Source organism: Hordeum vulgare, chromosome 1H (assembly GCF_904849725.1).
Source record: "Hordeum vulgare subsp. vulgare chromosome 1H, MorexV3_pseudomolecules_assembly, whole genome shotgun sequence".
Taxonomy (NCBI): domain Eukaryota; kingdom Viridiplantae; phylum Streptophyta; class Magnoliopsida; order Poales; family Poaceae; genus Hordeum; species Hordeum vulgare.
The window spans coordinates 57,209,382-57,215,297 of NC_058518.1; the positions used below are offsets into that span (position 1 = coordinate 57,209,382).

The 5,916-nt window shown below is 44.8% G+C and overlaps 1 long non-coding RNA gene and 1 pseudogene across 1 annotated transcript; both read right to left on the reverse strand.

The window, feature by feature from the left end:
* Window positions 1-326: 326 nt before the first annotated feature.
* On the reverse strand, window positions 327-1,322 carry LOC123406990. Its single transcript, XR_006612511.1, has 3 exons — window positions 1,261-1,322; window positions 1,074-1,164; window positions 327-491 (listed from the first exon to the last, which is right to left on the reverse strand). It is a non-coding gene; the product is annotated as an uncharacterized LOC123406990 (long non-coding RNA).
* An 837-nt stretch (window positions 1,323-2,159) lies between these two features.
* LOC123396546 lies at window positions 2,160-4,342 on the reverse strand (annotated as a pseudogene).
* Window positions 4,343-5,916: the final 1,574 nt, after the last annotated feature.

The window sequence follows — 5,916 nt, forward strand, 5'->3', positions numbered from 1 at the left end:
TCTGGCTTACTAATGGCGCATTAGTTGATGATGCGCCACTAGTGTGCTTTTGGAGTGCGCCACTAAAGTGCTGAGTGGTGCGCCACTAGTATGAATATTAGGTATTTTTTTTTGATATTTGCACAGATTACAAAACATATTATTGCACAGAATATAGAGAGCACAACATATAAACAACAGATTTATCGAATACAATAGAAGATTAGTCTCCGAATACAATTCATCATATTAGTTTCCGAATTTAAAATACCGAACAAAGTTAGAACATTACAAGTCTCGAGACCGCGAGTAGCGAGTTTGTCTTCACATTACAAGTCGATATCGACCATCTAAACTACCATCACATAGAAGAGAGTTGCGGTCATCACGAGAAAGACAGGCAAAATTATCTAAATTACAACATCATCGACACCAAGCATGTTACTGAAGCCGTGCCTGGAGAATCACATTCGCGTCCTTTGCCTGCTACCCATGTCCTCGTCTTCTTCCACCTGTTGCGGAAAGGTGAGGAACAAATTATGCTCCAGCAGGAATTTGTGCTAGTTCAAATTAGCGTACGGCACGATGAAATCACTTTGAAAGAAAAAACTAGCATTGTGAAACAAATGCATATTTTGGGAGAACCTCTACAATAAAGAAATCATCCAAAGAGCTTTTATAAAGAGAAAAGCATAACTACTGATCCCCCCAGGCCACTACTACTTTATGTGTTGGACATCAAATCGTACGTGACAACTGACAAGACAGTAAGATGTGTTCGATTTTATCAATTTTTATAGGCGACATGGTGTATGATCCCCCCTAGGCCACTACTGCAATCATTTTGTATTTTGTATGGAGGTCAGATTTGCAGTTGGCACTACTATGCCAAATAACCATTTTGTCCAAATAAATATTTCTACACCGCATACTTAATTAAACAAGTCAGAATGTAATTTCAAGGCCCATAATTCAGAAAATGTAAATTTCTTTACATTATCTAGTGAACACACAAAAATGAGAAGTATCTTCGCAAATTAGAGCACTCTATAACATGCAAAATTAAAATCAGTAGAAACAAGGGAAATGTTTACCATCTTCATCACCAAAGCCTTCAAAATCTTCCATATCATCCATGTCACCCATCTCGATATCATCACCTTCAACATACTCTATCTCGCCTTCCTGTATTGGCAAGTGAATCCACAATATATGGGAAAGATTGTGAGCAGTGAGAACATAACAAAATTAGCTTGATTCTCAGAGTCGGTACTGTCGTACTTCTTCCTCTTCTATCTCAGGAGCCAACTCATCTTTTTCCATGTCAAGGATAGTATCACACTGATCCACGTCCGAAAGCACAAGATGGGTAGGAACTGAGAGTACTTGAGAAATAAAGAACCATTTTTGTATGTAAGTGTAAATATACACGGTGTAGGAGGAACATATTACAAAACTGCAATAACAAAGCAAACTAGATCTATATAGGTCTGGTACAATCCCTCGTTTCATGCACTCAAGCTCAATGAAGTAATTGACATAAAACATTTCATAACTACATAGGACAACATAGCATCGAAGTATCAAACAACACCATCAGCCTCTCCTAGGGGCTCAACCATTTTCACAATCTTCGTACTAATATTTTTATATACATCACCATAAAATTAGCATCATATCTGCTATACTTTCTTCGTTTAGTAAACAAATAGCAGAGATTTGTAACATATCCATATGAAGATAACATGGCAATGTGACATGCATAAGGTCAGTTACTCCCTCTGTTCACTATTACAAGATGTTCCAACTTTTTTCTAAAATAAATGTATGTAGACACGTTTAAGTGTGTTTGTTCACTCATTTCAGCCCGTATGTAGCCCATATTGAAATATGCAAAACATCATATAATAGGAAGTGATAATTGACCTAATGGAACTCCATAATTATATCAATAGTTTGACAATCAGACATACAGGACCATCCATTTACTATGGGAAGTGACAAAAAATTAACAAAACAAACAACATGATAATACATCTGTTCCTAAATGAAAGACGTTTTAGCAGTTTTAGGAACAGAGGGTGTACTAAACAGACAAGCAGATATTAATATGGCACATGAAAGATGCATAAACTGAAATGATTATGCAGCCCCCAAAATAGTACCGGCTTTGTGAACCTTCAGACGAGCAAAGAGGACAGTGGTGTACACTAAGGATAACCAAGTTTAAAGGGCATGAACACAGAAACTGACCTCTTTCTTTCGCTGTGATGGCATAAGCATGCCAAATCGACTGTGTGCCAATTGCCCTTCAACTTGCTCTAGTTTATCAGCTGTGTAGCACAAAAGTAGTTATCACTCTCTCTATTTATTGCAAGGCCAAACTAGACATAACCAGAAAAGAAGTTCCCAGAAATATTTCTACAAGGGGAATGCTTACCTAAATCAAAGATTTGTCCAGCAACATAATCCCTGTTACCCAGAAGTGGTGACGAAGACAATGTGTTGACCCAGTACTTGTTCCAGAGTAGATCAAGGAGGTGAGAGTCCAGGGATGACTTGAAATAGGTTATATCCAAAGAATAGTACTACATGAAAATAGAGTTAGAACAGAACTAAAACACAAGCTTGCAAAAATATAAATTAAAGAATTGATCGCATTACCTGTTTGAAGTGAACAGTAGCCACCAGTCGGTCTCTGCAGGTTAGGGTGGCGCAAGCAAAAGCCAAAACTATGCTATGTTCCTTGAGTTAAGTTTGGAATGCACATGGATGTGAGTGTGTCATATTGTGTCTAGTCCTTCTGATTTTTCAGAGTGGATGAGTTTTTCAAAGTTGAGATGAAGGTGCGCGACTATGAACTCGACCAGTACGGAGTTGTCAACAATGCTATCTATGCTAGCTACTGCCAACATGGTGAGCTCAGACCAAATTCCAGCTGAATCTCTCATTGTTGCACACTTGGTCAGTAAACATGATTCAGATGCCGTCTTAAGAACTCGTACTCATTCTAGAATGAAATGTATATAAATAATACTAGAATGAAACGTATATAAATTCTTATCTCATTAGATAACATTCCATACCATCAGAACAAAGCATGGTTGTAGTTTATATAGCATATCGACATCTCTCAGTGGGTCCTATGCTTCCAAATTGAGTAGGTCGTGATGAGCTGCTTGAGGGCGTAGGAATAAGTGCAGATGCAGTAGCTCGCAGCAGTGAGTCACTGGCCCTCTCTGAGATGCACCTCAAGTACTTCACGCCTTTGAGAGTAATGCCCTCCTTCCCTATGTTGATCAAAAAATAAAATAAGTTAAGATACTTGTTGCAATACCGTGAAACCAGTAGCATTACTAGTTCAGACTTCAACATATACTGTCATGGATTATCTTCAGATCTGAATTCCATTCTGTATTTTCTTGTGTTGTCAGAGTGGTGATAAATTTGTCGTCAAGGTGAGGTCTGATACTAAAACACCAAAATCTTCTATCTTGTTGAGTGGTATGGTCTGATACTCAGACACAGGCTCATCTGGTGGCTTGTAATCTTTTGGATATGTCCTAAAAGCTCCAATGTCCACTTTACCAGCAAAACAGTCCTTGTAGGGTCTATCACAATAGCCAAGAATGGTTCTTGAAACTGCTGATTAAGCATCTGAGTTGAAACATCAATGCCTGACATCCATCATCCATAACAAGTTGATGCACCTAACCCCAAGACGCATATATACACCAAATTAGCAGCATTGCCTGGTAATCCACCCACCCAAAACTTTTCATACAGGCTACATGTGACAAGGTAACACCCTAACAGTAGCAATTACTGGTGGTAACTATTAGCAATTTTGATGCGCGAAAAAGGAAATAGACAGTCTATTTAGAGCAGCATTGCAACATCTGGTCAGATCGGGAGCTCCAAAAATAATCAGGGACGGTGCTGGAGGAAGGATTTCGGGGCGGGCGCTGTACCTGGTTGTTGATGGTGGAGTACTCGACCATGTACTCGTAGGCATCGGCCTGGGCGTTGACCCTGGTCTCGGGCCCTCGACGGGGAGCGCGAAGGCGTCCATGACGATGATGGAGTCAACCTGGAACTTTCCCTGCATGAGACCCATGATCTCGATGGTGCCGCTGGCACGGGCGTGGACGACCATCTTGAGGAGCGTGAGGGCGGAGATCCTGGCACGGCGGAAGTGGTGCGGGTCGATGGCCGAGGGCTTCTCCTCGTGGGCCCGCGCGTTGGCCGCCTCGTCATAGCAGTAGATCGTGTCCATGGCGTCCGGGTCGGAGGCGGCCGCCGGGATGTTGCTCTCCAGCTCCAACGTCTACCGCGCCACTGCCGACGACGAGGTGGGCTCCATCGCGCTGTCTACGCCGGGCGGGCGGGCGGGCGGCAGGCAAAACCCTAGCTAGCAGCGGAAGGGGAGGATGAAGAAGGGGAAGATGGTGATGCGGGTGGGGAGGCAGGGCGCCGCTGAGATCTGGGGAGGCTGCGGGAGGGAGAGGGTAGGGGATAGCGCGCGGTCGATTTGGGAAAAAAAATCATTGGCGCGCCGTCGATTTGGGGAAAGCCCGCCTGATATTTCGGCTATGTCCTGCGTTTTCTTTTGCAAAACTACTAATGGCGCACCACCAGCTAGTGCGCCATTAGTAGTTTTGAAAAAAAATATAGTAGTGGCGCACTGGGTTCCCCGCCGCGCCCTCCGGGATGGTGGCCCCGGGCGGCAGCATCTCTTCCCAGGTCGCTGTCTCCGCCTTGCTGGCCATCTCCCCCTCCCCTTCCTCCGGCGCAAAGGCGCAATCCGCCGAACACCCACCGGGCAAGGGCGCAATCGAGCAAGACTCGGAAAAGCTCTAACCTTTGGTGGGGAATTCCTCGGCTTTGCAGTCGTGATCGCCGTCGCCGCCGCCTATCCGTCCTGGCTTGCACGGACGACGGTCAAGGCCCTGCGCTCCCCGCCCCGCCAACCACCACCACACATCGCCAAGCGGGACCCTCGCCGGTCAACCGGAGACGCGGGGGAGGGAGGGGAGGAAAGAGCGAGAGAAATCCGGGGCGTGGACGAGCGGGATCTCTCCGGGGCGTGGACGAGCGGGATCTCTCCGGGGCGTGGACGAGCGAGGCGGGATCTCGGTTGGATTTGGGAGAGGAGAGGCAAGGGCAGAGGCAGAGAGCAGTGCGGGTTAGCAATGGCGCACCCCCGAGCGGTGCGCCATTAGAATTTGTTTTTGGTAGCAATGGCGCATCCCCATGCAGTGCGCCATTAGTAATCTTATATAGCAATGGCGCATCCGAGAGAGGTAGGCCATTAGTAATCTTTTTTTTGGATAGCAATGGCGCACCCTAGAGAGGTGCGCCATTAGTAATATATATCTTTTGGATAGCAATGGCGCCCGGGGGGGAGGGAGGGGCTGGGTGGTGCGCTCGACCGATTACTGGGCATCTACACATGTAGAGAATAGTTTAGCTTTGCACATCCTACTAGAATGAAAATATCACCTGCTTTGTGTTCCACGTGAAAAGTGATTTCAAATTTGCAGATAGACTGAAGGTCAAGGTCACCTGTCACATTTGTTTTCAGAAATTTGTCAGTGGTGCTGCAATAGAAGTACTCCCTCCGTTCGTTTTGAAACAGGGCGACGTAAAAGCACAAACCTTGTCGTTCCCATTGATCTGTTTGTGGAATCGATTTATCTTCGTTACCTACGGGAGCACAAGAGAATCAATAATCAGGCTTTACTACATGTATAAAACAGGAACAAGCAGGGGGACTTTACTACATGTATACAACTCGTAAGAGCCAAAACACTTGTACTTGTATAGAATACTAGGTAAACGAATATCCTGGTACAATGAACATGTCCTGCCAAGATGCATCTGGGCAGATCGGCGAATTCACGGACAGAGAACCGGCCAGATCTCCAAAAGCTCACC